This window comes from Halichoeres trimaculatus, unplaced genomic scaffold, assembly GCF_033239565.1.
Source record: "Halichoeres trimaculatus isolate MK-OKI-2021-1 unplaced genomic scaffold, fHalTri1.1 fHalTri1_scaffold_18, whole genome shotgun sequence".
NCBI lineage: Eukaryota > Metazoa > Chordata > Actinopteri > Labriformes > Labridae > Halichoeres > Halichoeres trimaculatus.
In genome coordinates, this window is record NW_027437196.1 from 6,251,041 (window position 1) to 6,265,686 (window position 14,646).

The window sequence follows — 14,646 nt, forward strand, 5'->3', positions numbered from 1 at the left end:
GCTAAATCGCAGAAACTCTTGATTAAAGGAGCATTTCACTCAAAAGAACTAAGTACTTGCATGCAATAAGTTAAGGGCTTACGAGAGGTGCCTGAGGTTGGGAGAGCACACTTCCCCTCTCTTTTGTGTGCATACATGAGAAGCCAAGGTGGGGAGAGCATCAGCAAAGACAGTAAAAACCAGAAGCATAGATCAGCGTGAGCATCAGTGAAGATAAAATCAGACATTTAAATTTAAGTTTATAAAGGGATATTACCCAAATTTTTACACTAGTTTAAAACTTTTTGAATTATTTTACTTTTATAGTATCAATGCCATGCTCTCTTGGCACCACAGTGGCGATAAATGGCAGTTGGGCCTTGTGTTCAACCAACAGTCCCCAAAACTGAAAGATAATTCAAGTATCATCTCCTAAATCAAAAGAAACTGCTTCATTAAAAGTTTTTATGATCTATAAAAAACAGAAAACTCAGTCTGTTTGTTCTCTCTGGTGCCCCCTGTGGTGATAAGTGGTAACTGCAGGTGACCATCCCTATTAAAACTGCAGCTTTGTTCACATAAATTAAGTCGTGCGTAGCATAATTTCTTTCAACTCTTGTTTATGTTTTCCAAAAGTTAAACCAGAACTTTGTCCAGCCTCTCCTCATCCTCTCTCCTCCCCCTCCTTCCTCCTCTTTCTTGCATCATCTTGTCTTTCAGGCTCTTCACTGCTCTCCCTGTGTGTGTGAGAGTGTGTGTGTGTGCTTCCACCCTCCAGCTTGGTTACAGATTGACTGCTTGCTGTGTGTGTCTGTGTGAGTTAGAGTGTGAGTGAGTGTGTGTGTGTTTGTGGTGCGGTGCAGTGGAGTTTAGACCCGACGTGATAAAGTGTTGAGATAGCATCGACGGTGTGTCAGCTCTACTGTACGGCATACCAGAGCCGGGAGGCTGAGGGGGGAGGGGAGAGTCTCAGCCAACCGCTGAACAGCCTGACTGTGGAAAATGTCTGCCAGCTCTCAGCCAATCAGGATGCAGATTCCTTAACTCGCTCTGTCTCCCTCAGATGAACAAACACACACACGTTCATCCTGTGTGTGTGTTCTGTCTCATCTGACCTCTCCTTACTTTGTACTCTGTGTTCAAATCCATGAATACCTCAACCAATCACACAGCAGCTTCATTTCTGTCATTGGTCAAACTTATTCAAACAATCTCAATGAACCACAGCTCAGGCCTGCAGCCGTAAATGCAAACAACAGTTAAATCAAAGCTACAAAAAAAAAAAATATAAGAGCTTTGCATCAAGAATAACCTGGTTCATACATTAAAAAAATATGGAAACAATCAGAGAACTGAGCAAACAGAAGCAGAAAGCAGCTGGAATAAAGAAAACAGAGTCACAGGTACAACAGTAAAACATTAAGTCATGTGATGCTGACAAGCGATCACATGACCAGCTAAGAAGCAGCAGGTGATGGAGCGTTTGCAGGTGTGCATAGGTGTGTGGGTCTGATTTCTGATGAAGCGGATGGAAGACGGCGAAGAATAAAAAAGGGGGGAACTGGAGGGGCGGCGATGGAGGGATGACGGCCATGCTGCGTGTGGAAGAACGGAAAAGGTAGTGATGATGTAATGGAAGCGAGGGGGAAAAACGGTTAAAAACTGAGAGGAAAGGATCAAAATCAAAAACAGAGGAAGAGAAGATGCTTTGAAGGAAAGAAAAAAATAAAAGAGAAAAAAAACTATGAAAGAAAAAATATATATTTCTATAAAAGATGTAAAAGAAAAAAGAAAGAAATTGGGAAAATTGATGAGAAAAAAAAGAAAAGAATAAAAAGGAAAAAGCAGTACTTAAAAGAAAGAAGGCTTACAACAGAAAAACAAAAAGCAAAAAAGAAGAGAGGGAAAAAGAGAACAAGAAAGTAAGGGAAGGAAATAACAGGGAAAGGAAAAAAGAAAATCAAGAAAACAAGAAAGAAATAAAGAAATTAAGGTAAATGTAGGAGAAAAGAAAACAGGAAAAAGGAACAGGGGAAATGAAAGTAGAAAAGTGAAGAAACTGTGAGAAGAAAATGTAATGAAGGCTAACTGAAGAATAAAGTGAGGGAAAAGAAAAAGTAAATACAGACAAAAACAAAGAAGACAAGAAAAAACAGGAAATGGAAAAAGAAGTTGAGGAAACAAAATTTGAAAAAGAAAAAAGTGAAAGATAGAAATAAGGAAAATCTAAGAAAACAGATGAAAAAATCATAAAATAAAAATTATTAAAAAAAACTCAAGAAAGATAAAAAGGGGAAAAATACAAAGATTAAAAAATGAGGAAAGTAATGACAAAAAGAAAGAAAGAAAAGCGCGGTAGGCAAAGATGTGTTTTGTTCGACAGCCGGCAGTAAAAAAGGATGGAGGGATTGATGGATGGATGGATGGGTGGAAAGGAGGGAGGAGTATATTTACCCGTCCTTTTTTTCGTTAAGTTCGTTCGCTCGCTCGTGTCTCAGAGGGCGGGGCAGACGGGAAGGGGGCGGGGTTTGTTGTGTGTGTGTTTCTGCAACCTCTGCTCACACTGCAGGGGGAGAGCACAGAGAAACAGTCAGTGACACACAATCACAAACACACACACAGGGTATTATACACACAGTTAATACACACAATAAACTGTAGTGTGGCAAAGGGAAGCATCAACATAAAACACACACACACACACACACACACACACACACACACACACAACCTGATCGTCAAGTTTAAACAAAACACACCTGATCCTGATGGAGTCCCTGCCTGTAGGTACAAAAGGTCACCGAGTGGTGTGTGTCTGTTTGTGTGTTGATACAATCACTGCTGCCAGATAACAGTGCAAAGAATCACTGAACTGTGCCCCAGTGCATTATGGGTAACGATGAGATACCTGCTATCTGCAGTATGAGGGACAAAGTCAGAAAAAAAGTAGTGCCAAGAAGATTGTGGGGCAGTTATGTAAGGACAAATGGTGATATTAAGGAGGTAGATGATAGGGGTGACAGAAAAAAAAAGATGTATCAAAGTATCTGGAATTTTTTTTTATAAGGATTTTAAGTCGGAACATTTTGTTCAAAATTTTTCTATTTTTTACTTTTAAATCCCTCATTGTAGTCTTTGTTTATAAGCTGGGTTAGAAAAACGTTGAGATTTCAGATCCCTGTGCATTTTGGGGAGAAAATATGATTCCTGATATGTTCTGTTGAAATCATCATCATCATCATTCTACTTTTTCACATGGTCTGGTGTTAAAAAAGCAAACTTGAATTAACAAATATGTGCAATACTGAAAAATTGCAATTAAAATCGGCACCTAAAAATCTGTAAAAGAACCGATATCGTCCACCCCCTAGCTGATAATGTTTTTCAGTTTTTAAAGACCCGGGTGGATTGTCTTCCTGACAATTCAATTAACTTGTTTTTTCAAATAAAATTCATAAAAAGAGCACAAGTAATAAAAAAATAATAATAATTAAAAAAGGAACAATGCTTGAAACGACTTGGAAATGATGTCACCACATAGTCTGTCCAGCAGAGGGCGCTCTGACTGCCAAGTCTATGATTCTCCCGGCACTGTCTGTAGCACACGCTGAGCAGCACAAGTTTCGTAGTGTCTTACGTTACCATAAAATATTCTTTAACTTTACTTTTTTATAGAAAATCTACTTTTGGGGTGGTTTCAAAAGCTGTCATCTGGTGTTGGTCCCAATTTGCATTACTCGCAGCACTGTCTGCAGAGTTCGTAACAGAGCATCACAGTTGAGTAAAAGCTTTGAATGCTGTTAATAATGCTTGAAGTGATTAAAAAAGTTTTCCAGAAGAGAGCACCCACATCACAGTACTTGCAGCACATGTAGCAGAGAACTGGCAACTGACGATGATGCTAAAACCTTATAACACAACAAAAAATGCAGTAAACAATGAGTTCGTAACAAAGATATGTAAATGAGAGAAGCTTTGAAAGGGCTTCAGTGATGTAAACAATGCTCGGGTGATCAAGAAACGATGTAATAGTTTAGTTTGTCCAGCAGAGGGCATCCAGGTGTCACAATACTTGCTGCACTGTCTGCAGCACATGTAGCGGAAAATGACATCTAAGTTGATTAAATCTCAAAAAGTTAGTTTTTTTTTTTAAACTTGACTTACAATAAGCTTTGGGTTATCTGGAAATTGTGTCAACATTTGTCCAGCAGAGGGCGTTTACAATCCTTTCAGCGCTGTTTGCAGGACGTCACAGCTGAAGAGGCTGTGATCACCAATTATAACTGATGATAACACACAGCGTCTAAAAATTGATAGGATGCTCATAAAGTAGGAAAAATATGAGAGAACTTTGCAAACAAAGTCAGAGTGCTTTATGTTTTTTTCCCTAATGAGGTAAATACTGTTTTGTGTTGAAACAACAGCTGAAGAGAAGAGGAAACAAAGGTGATGTGCAGTGTAAACAGAAGCTAAGCTGGGCTAAAGACAGCGTGGAGCTCCTGATGGAGACGGGATGAGGAGGGGCTGAGCATCAGTGCTGCACAAAGACGTTAATCTGCTGCTGCTGCTGCTACAGTTAAAGTGAACAAACTCAACGAAGAGATTGATGGAGGGATGGAGGAAGACAAAAATATAAAAAGAAAAAGATACTCAAAAATAAAATGACTGGGTGATGGGATGCAACAGTTTGCAACAGTTTGTGGGAGTTAAACAGAAGGATGGATGGATGAGATGTAGAGGAGTGATGGATGGATGGATGAGGAGGAAAGAGAGAGGGGGAGGAGGCTGGGAAAGATTAAGAGCTTAGAGAGCTGGTAAGACTAATTAAGAGGCAACTGAGGATGGAGGGAGAGGAGGAGAGAGATGAAGAGGAGGAATGAGGTGATGGATAAAAGAGGAGGGAGGAAAATGCAGCGATGTAACCTGTTTACTGAATCTTGTTGTGCAGAGTTTCATCTTAAATCTTCAAACATTGAATAAATTAGCTTCATCTTTCTCATCTGGGAGCTTAAAAACCTGTTGTGTGTCGTCTGCTGACGAGCTGTCGTCACCGTTAATGGGTCGAGTATTGTTAGAGATAGAGGAGGTGTAAACTGATACAGGGAGGTGCCTCTGCTCCCACCTAACCCTGGGTTTATCACCATGTTCTCCCTCCACCACACAAAGCTCCCGCTAAGCCTGCAGCTAATGAGCTAGCCCTGCTAACTCACTTTAGCTTTGTTCTGCCACTAACGAGGCATGTTGTATTGTTTTGTAGATTTGTGGCGCTAAACGGCTCCAGATGCAGCTTAAAATCGCAGTGCTGATAATGTCTTGACAGGAGATTAGACCAAACGAGATGTGAAGTGATGAGGAGAACAAATTAGCTACGAGGTGTTTTTAAACTAATGCTAGCATCTTATAACATAAATATCTTACTGAGTCAAGATAAAGGATGTCTATCTGGATGAGCTCTTGTTGCCATTGTAGTTGTTTTAAAATCTATGCTAATATTAAAAACGAATTGATACAATGTTAGGCTGTTTTTAATCATTTTGCTGACTCATGCTAGCATTTTAGCATCTGCACCATTGAAAACACCTAAAAATAGACGCTTATATTGATAAAGAAAAATTACAGAAATGAATTTGTGGGGGACTGAAATAGTGTCACTTTTTGAGCTAATTTTGATGACGCATGTTAGCATCTCTAACTTAGCATCAGCAAATACTAAAACTAAAGCTTAAACTAAAGCCAAAGCTAGCAGTAGGACCTGCTAACTTCCAAAACTTTGAATAAATTAGCTTCATCTTTCCCACAAATTACAGGAATACATTCGTGGGGGAGTACAATTAGCGTCACTTTTTGAGCTAATTTTGATGACGCATGTTAGCATCTCTAACTTAGCATCAGCAAATACTAAAACTAAAGCGCGAACTAAAGCTTAAGCTAGCAGTGGGACCTGCTAACTTCCAAAACTGTTAAGAATAAAAGACATGTGATAACAAAAAGGCAAACTGCACAGACATGTAAAATCTTTTAAGCCATTTTGACAAATTTGATCACTCATGCTAGCAGTTTCTAGCAACTTTTTTTTAGCATTCAAATACATACCTACACAAGTGATTAGAAAAAGCCAGTAATGACCTGTCATGTTGCTAAGACTTAGTAGGAACCGCAAACATAAAACTTCAAATAAGACTATTCAAGCTTTTGCTGACTCATGCTAGCAAAAAACAAGCTAACACATGCTAGCACGAGTCTGCATTTTGATGGAAATGGACACAAAGCTTTGTATTTGACACGTTTCCAATCAATGCAACGACACTTAATTCATTAGTAAAGCTTAATTGTTGCAACCTCGAGGCCATGTTTTTGTTCTTTCTGATGACTCATGCTAGCGGGTGTATAGTGACTTCTTAGAATTAAAACTCATTTAAGCAGATTATAAAAGGCTGGTGATGACCTATTAGGTTGATAAGGCTGGTTAGAAAAACTTGGACGGGCTAATCACAAAACTTTGAGGACATTTTAATGCATTTGCTGACTCATTCGAGCGAAAACAAGCTAAAAATGCCTCATTGGTTCTACTTTGAGGCCATTTTTTAATACACTCTGATGACTCATGCTTGCAGGTTATAGACCTCTTAGCATCAGGAAACTCAAAGTCATGCTCCTTTTTTGTGATGTTAAAAACATTGGAAAAAAAACAGACATTTTCTCAGGTTGGCACAACAACTCGGAAACTTAGGCAAGAATCTGGTGTTTGATTTATTTATTTTCAAGTCAGGTGTGAAAGTGAAAGCATCCCACTTCAATTCAACAGTTAAACGTTACACCCAACTTTTCCAGACTTGAAGAACGACTTCTCAACTCCAAAACTGGGACCATTAAGCCTGTGAGTCAGTTGTTTTCACTTTTACGCCCGTCATTTGGGCCTCCTCATCTCACAGGCCCACAGGAACCTTTTCTAACTTTAGATATTAACTACTTTATGCGATGACTTCATTGCTACTTATCAGGGTTGTTTCCTCTTTTTCAGATAAAACCAACAAGACAAAACACTGATCACAGGCTCAGTGTTTTTTGCTGCCTTCAATTTCTTTGAGATGTCTGCTTCATTTTCAGAAACACAGGTTATAATAAGTCATAAAACATTAACCAGCAGTGGTGTCAGTGTGTGCTGGTTAGTGTGTGTTACAGTGTAACCGGGTTAACTAGTAATGAACAGGAAGAATGACGGAGCAGAACCTGAGAGCACCGCGCGACTGAAAAGATGCTTCCAAGTGTGAAAGCAGGCCGGCGGCCATCAGAGCGCCTGAAACACTACTGGCGGTAAAAATAACTCGCCAAGCAGGATGAGGAATGTGCGTGTGTGTGCGTGTGTGTCTGTGTGTGTGTGTGTGTTCAAGAATGCTGCTCTGGTTTTGGTTGACAGGCAAGAACAAGTGCAGAGAGCCTGGAGGAGACAAGAGAGGGGAGAAGAGAGGAGAGGATGCAAAGGAGGAAAAGAAGGAAAAGATATAAAGAAAGAAGGAGAGATATAAAGTTAAAAGGAAACAAGAGATGTTAGAAGGGGGCAAGGAAGGATAATACAATGGAGAGGAGAAAAGGAAAGGAAAGAAAAGAAAAAAGGAGTCAGAAAATAAGAAAGGTAAGAAAGGGCAGAAGTTTGGAGAGAAAGGATACAAGCAAGGATAGGAAAGGAGGTACTACGAGGGACAGGAAACAGAAACATCAACACAGGAAAGGAACCAAGCGAGGAGAGGTATCATGGGAGGTAAGGATGGGAAGTAAGAGATGAGAGAAGAGGATACCAGTAAAGCAAGGAAACAAGGGGAGAAGGTAGGCAAGATTGGGGAAGAAAGAGGAACAAAAGACAAGAGAGGAAATGAAATAATGAAGGCGTAAAACAAGCAAGGAGAGGAAACAAGTAAAGCTAGGAGAGGAAGGTTACATGAGAGAAGAGAGGATGCAAATGAGGAGACAAGAGGGGAAGCAAACAAGGAGAGATGAAAGAAGTTTAAAGAAGAATAGGGACTAAGAGAGAAGGAAACAATTGAGGAGAGGTATCAAGGGAGGTAAGGATGTAAAGTAAGAGATCATAGAAGAGGATGCCAGTAAGGCAAGGAAACAAGGAGAGAAAGGATGCAAGATTGAGGAAGAAAGAGAGAACAAGAGAGGAAAGGAAATAATGTAGGAAAAATACAAGCAAATAGAGGAAACAAAGCTAGGAGAGGAAGGTTTAATGAGAGAGGAGAGGATGCAAATGGGGAGATGAGAGGAAGCAAACAAGGAGAGACGAAAGAAGGGTTCAAGGGAGGATAGAGACTGAGAGGGAAGGAAACAATTCAGGAGAGGGAGCAAGAGAGGTAAGGCTAAAAAACAACAGATGAGAGAAAAGGATGCAAGTGAGGGGAAATGAGGGAACCAGGGGAGGAAGCAAGGAGGATGAGGAGTCAAAAGAAAGGAAAGGAAAGTAGAGGCCTCAGTCACATTTACAAGAAATGACGCAGAGTTTTAACATTTCACAATCTACACGGCTACAGAAAGGATGGAGAAGCGCGAGCGAGGCTGAGATGAATGAGAGACAGAGAGAAAAGGGCGGAGCCACAAAAAAGGAAGTGAGAGAAGAAGAAGAAGGAGACAAAAACAGACGACCAGAAGCGAGCGTCTTGTCAGAGAGAGAATCCAGTCAGACCAGACGAGCCGCTCCTGCACGCGCTAACTAAACTCCCTGCCCTGATTGGCCGGCTGCCCGCCACCCTCAGTGTCACCTGGAAGCGGATTGGCTGCCTGAGTCTGTGGCCCTGGCGGAGAGCCCGAAGGACCTGAACACCTCCTCTCTGTCTCTCTTTTTCCCTGAGTGTGTGAGCATCCTTATCGACTGTTCAAACACACACAGGTGAGTCAGAACACGCTGTTACACGTTAACTTTGTGTTCATGTCCCATCATGTGTTCAGTCACATCAAAGAGTCTTTATCAGAGATTTTTATAGACTCTCAGACTGCAGCAGTTTCTCTGAGATGCTGAGTCATGGATTCACATAAGATTTACCTCAAATATGATGACGTACAAAGAAAAGATACGGGTTAAAAAACCTTTCTGTGCACCCAGACTGAAAGAAACTAACTTTTTATGGTGTGCATTTTCACATAATGCAACACAAAGATAAAATGCCAAAGCTTAAGGCAGGGAGAGCAGACCTCCTCTCTTTGATGTGTATAAGTGAAAAGAGAAGGCAGGCTCTTATATGCTCACATTAAAAGCCAAGGCAGGTAGAACACACCTTAACACTTTCCCCAAGCATACATGAAAAACCAATGCAGGGAGAGCACACTTCCCCTCTTTGATGTGTATAAATGAAATGTGAAGGCAGGCTCTTATGTGCTTACATCAAGAGCCAAGGCAGGTAGAACACACCTTAACACTTTCCCCAAGCATACATGAAAAACCAATGCAGGGAGAGCACACTTCCCCTCTTTGATGTGTATAAGTGAAAAGTGAAGGCAGGTAGAGCTCACCTTCTATCACTCTTATGTGCATACGTCAAAAGCCAAGGCAGGTAGAACACACCTTAACACTTTCCCCAAGCATACATGAAAAATCAAGGCAGGGAGAGCACACTTCCCCTCTTTGATGTGTATAAGTGAAAAGAGAAGGCAGGCTCTTATGTGCTTACATCAAAAGCCAAGGCAGGTAAAACACACCTTTACACTTTCCCCAAGCATACATGAAAAATCAAGGCAGGGAGAGCACACACCCTCCCTTTATGTACATAACTGAAAAGTGAAGGCAGGTAGGGCACACCTCCCCCTGGCCAAAGCCAAAGATAGGGAGAGTATACTTTCCCTCTGTTTCATGTACATACAATAAAGCCAAGGCCTAAGGTGGGGTGAGCACACCTCCATGTGTGTTCCTACTTTTCTGACACAGTACAGTCATATGAATTCATTCTTTTTAAAAATCCTCTTCTTACTTTGTCCATTTCTGCATTTTTTCAGCTCATCTCAATCACTGTCAGTGTTTGTCATGGGAACGCCGAGTGCTGCTTCAGACCGTCATGACACAGCAGTTTTACTTCCTGTTAAGAGCGCAGCCTGATTCCTCAAATGTTCATGGGAAAGAGGAGAAAAATGAAATGCTGCAAAAATTCACATCAGCTGACTTTTAATAAACCAAATGTACCGTCCTCCTCCTCCCCATCGCCGGCTATCTCTCCCTCTTCCTCCTCCTCCTCCTCCTCCCTTCTGTAATTACAGCCACAGTGGACGGGTGGAGGGGGGGCAATAAGTCAGAGCAGGGGGTCTCTGTCAACGTGCAAAGCAGCTGTCTCACACACACTTACACACACACACACACACACACACACACACACACACACACGTTAACAGGTGTCGGAGACAGCCAACGACCTCTGCTCTCTCCTCTGTGAGGCCTCTATTCATTCAGAGCACGCTAACAGATGCTAACCTGGACAAGCTGCATCAACCTGTGCATGTTCCTCTCTGTGTGTGCATGTGTGTGTGTGTGTGTGTGTGTGTGTGTGTGTGTGTGTGTGTGTGTGTGTGTGTGTGTGTGTGTTTGTGTGGCAGACACTTGCGTTTCCTTGTCTCGCTTTCACTCTTTCTGACCCCCCTAAAAGCTTCATTCACAGCCTCAGATCAGCAGATGCTAACCTGGAGCGAACACACATCAGAACACTTGTGCTGCCTCCATTTTCAGCAGTGTGTGTGTGTTGTTTGTAGAACAGCAGTTAGCAGATGTTCACATGACGACTACACACACACACACACACACACACACACACACACACATGTGCACAGAGGATCCAGATTTCAATGTAAAGCAGATTTAATTTTGTACCTTAGTAGGAACATGCTAAATGTCTGTCCCTGGTTACTATTTGTAAGGAGCTAAAAAGAGCTAAAAGTGACAGTAAGTGAAAAAAAAACTTAAAAAACTAAAATAAAACAGTGACATAAAGTAAATATTATTATTTTAAAAATATCAGAATGCAAAATAATTTTTGAAAAATAAATTATATATTGCATTCGATGTCTGTGTTTTTAACAATAGCAAAACATTATCAATGCCATTACCTGTTTTGATGTCATTATAGTTTTTTCTAATATACATTTTTTAATGCAAATTCTTATTTTTTCAGTTTCATAGTGTGTTTTTTAATTGCCAAATTTTATTTTCAATACTTATCATTAAAGTCATTGTTTTGGCTCCATATCTTTGCTGATGCTCTCCCTGCTTTGGCATTCAATATATGCACATATGCACATGGAAGAGGGTGGAAGTGTGCTCTCCCTGCCTCCAGCTTTTAGCATTCAACATAGGCACAAAGGAAGGACAAAGAGCTCCCACAACAGAGAACTGTCGCCAAATATTAATACCTGCAAGTAATCCACTTTTTTAAAGTAAGGGTCAAAAATAGAGCTGGGGGTAAACGATTATTTTTAAAACGATTAATCGGGCGATTATTTTATCGATTAGTCGACTAATCTAACGATTAATTAGATGATTAGTCTAACAATTATTTTTCTGTAGTTCAATTTTTTCAAAACCATAATGTATCCCAAATAAATGCCAAACCGATCTCTCTCATTACAGAGCTAATTAAACAACACTGTTTTGCACAGCAAAATGTAAAATATAGAATAAAATTATAAAAAAATAAAAAGGCCAGTCTGTTTACTCTTACACTTATGACCATTTTTGAGTGCTTTTATTTATTTATTTTTAACCACTTCACTAGTCGGTTATAAATTGAATACATGTCAGATTTGAACTCACAGATTTAAAGTCTTCTAACTGTTGTTTTTAGCTTTTGCTGTACCAGGATTGTTGCAAGGAAGTTCAAGTGGCATCAGCTTGGCTGGCAGGCCCTCAACCCTACAAAAGCTTTTTTTTTTGGCTTACTTCACTAGATCAGTAAGTTTTAGTCCTGTAAGGGCGTGGTCACTGGCTATCTGAACCATACCTAAGCACGCTTCGATCATAAAGTCCAGTTTGTTGGGCCAATGTGACTACAAGTGTACCACACTCAGGTTCACAAGGGCCTGATGCTGGTGGCAGCTCAGCTCCTAGCCCCTTCCTGACCTCCTGTTTTGGGCAGAATCAGTCACCTGCGTGTGTTTATTCCCAAGAAAAATCCCTGAAATCATGAAATTAGAGTTTTTTGTGACACGTTGGTTCACCCTGGACCCACACAGCTTTCATACATTTGCTACTTAAAGTAAAGTTTACAGGAAGTTAAACCTGTTTCAGTCCCTGTTGGTCAAACTGACCTTCCCTTCCCTCCTCTCAACGCCCCATTCTCCTTGTTTAAAAATAAAACATAATAAAACATAAACTTGTTTTCCTCTGAGGTTATGAAACTATCTGCTGTCTTTTTGTTTTACTCTTCTCAGCCCTCCATCACTTCTCCATCCCTCCCTGGAGTCAGACTCCTCCTCCTCCTCCCTCCATCATCCTCCAGCAGTTGTCTCTCTTCTTAACAAGCGACACATTCATCCTCTGCACAGCTCACATAGTCCATAAATCCACACACACACACAGCAGCTGGCGCACAAACACACCGTCTCAATATCTGCTAACACAATTGGGTGTGTGTGAACGCATGTGTGGGTATGACAAGGCAAACATACACGCCAGAGTCGACATATTTGGAGGCTCACAGAAAGTGGTGTGTTAGCGAGAAGTGGGAGGGACACACCACACACAGCTGGCTACATCCATAACACAGTGTGTCCACAGCTTCAACAGGCTGCTGTTATCCTTCAGACGAGCTGAGGGATGCTTTGGTTGACGAGCAGACTCAGAACTGACACGTTCTGAAAGTTTAAACCAAAGTCTATTTAAAAAAAATGAGTATTTTTAAACTTTCTTCATGTTGTCACCCCAACAGACTTACCTAACCTCAACTTATATCTTTTCTTGTATCTACACCACTGTGTTCTTATTTCGGCTTCTTTTTGAAGTGTTGTTTTGTGCCTCGCAGTGAAACTTTGTGGCAAGTGACTAAAAATAAGCGAGGTAGTTTTCACAGCCTAATACTGCATTTCTTTTTTCTTAATTTGTCTCATTTCTTAGAAAACTGTCTAATAAGACTAGATATGAGCAACATTTACCCGACAAGTTCACCAAAATGTTTTAATTTGCTTATTTCTTTATATTTAGAATCAAAAACAAGGCCTAATTGAATTTAAATGAGTAAAACCTGACATGCATTTTTTTCTTAGCCAAATGGCTGGTTATTTTACATCTTGCAAAGTTTCCAGGTCTTACTTTTCATTTGTTATCTCTTGTAATAAGACCTTTTTCTAGACTTCTAAGGGAAATGTGGTTTGTATGAAATCTAAAAGATGAACACATTTACTTAGTTGGGGATTTTTGCTATCCAGTCTGTCTTACCAAACTCCATTCAAAAAGCAGACATTTTTAAAAGTAACTGGCTTAACCATTTTGAGTTCAAAAAGATGCTGAAATAACAAAATGATGCAGGAGGGAAAAAAGTTAAGTTGACTGGGTCTGTCAGGTCAAGAAAATGAAAATTTTAGAAATGGTCGTTTTTTGAATGGGGTTTAGTAGGACTATTTATATATTTCTTAGTAGCTGTTTAAAGTCTGGATCATTTCATCCTGATGTGCATCTCTTTTTCCTTATCCACATAAATGACTGTGAGATCTTTTCTGGCAAAGTCATTTGTTTCTGGCTCTTTTTCTTTCTCTTTTCTGGTTGCTAAGCACCGCCCTGTTGGCTATGGCTGCCTTTTGCAGCAGCTCTCTCTTCTTTGTCTGTTTCACATAATTTTTTCGTCTCTTTTTCGTAATCTTTGTATTCGGAGTGGATCATTACTTTGTATGGTTCATTTGTTGGTCATGGACACCAAACTTTTTGTGTCTTCAGTGATATTTTTACTACTTTTTCTCCTGTGTTTGTCTAGAGATCCTACATGTAGCCATGGCCTCATTGTATACATGTGAACTCAGCTGTTAGCAGCCTGTAGCATGTCAATGCTAACTGGTGTAAGGCCTGATGTCTTCACACAAGGTGAGGAGAAGGTGAGGACGACGTGCTGGTTCTTAGGTGTGAGCTAAGAAGTGACGACATGTATCTGTCCTTCCATCCATCGTTATTGGGAACGTAAGATCTATCCCCAATAAGATGGACGAGCTAGCTGTGCTAACCCAGCAACAGAGGGAATACCAGAAGGCAGAATAGCATCATGCTATTCCCAGACATGGCTAACAGAGCTAACATCAGACACCAATGCCACATTGGAAAAGCTTCACCTGCTGTGAGCAGACAGGATCCAGGATCTATTCTATTCTATTCTATTCTGTTCTATTCTATTCTATTCTATTCTAAAAAATACTGTTAGCAAGTTTCTCTGTGTGACTCAATTGGGGGTTAAGAAAATCAGGCTAAAGTTGTGTTTACATTTATGTCACTGTCAAAAAGGTACCTGAACACGTATAACCACATTACTGTGGTTTGACTACAAAGTGATGGGTATATTAAGGAAATGAAACGCGGCTTATGTGAAGTCTGATGAAATATTTTTATGAGAGATAAGACAGGAATGTAACAGCTACGTTTTGAATTTGATAGTGGAATCCATCTAACCAAACTCTATAATAAAAACTGATAATTTAAAAGTTAAACCTCATTAA

At 40.3% G+C, this 14,646-nt stretch overlaps 1 protein-coding gene across 6 annotated transcripts in view; it reads right to left on the reverse strand.

The window, feature by feature from the left end:
• rreb1a (ras responsive element binding protein 1a) overlaps positions 1–14,646 on the reverse strand; it is an 86,845-nt gene that overhangs the window by 50,209 nt on the left and 21,990 nt on the right. For 3 of the 6 annotated variants that reach the window (XM_074693109.1, XM_074693108.1, XM_074693110.1), the window contains exon 2: positions 2,434–2,542. The exons of the other annotated variants lie outside the window; for them this stretch is intronic. The gene's annotated coding sequence lies outside the window, so the exon portion shown is untranslated. The remainder of the gene's footprint in view (positions 1–2,433; positions 2,543–14,646) is intronic. 6 annotated transcript variants of the gene reach the window in all.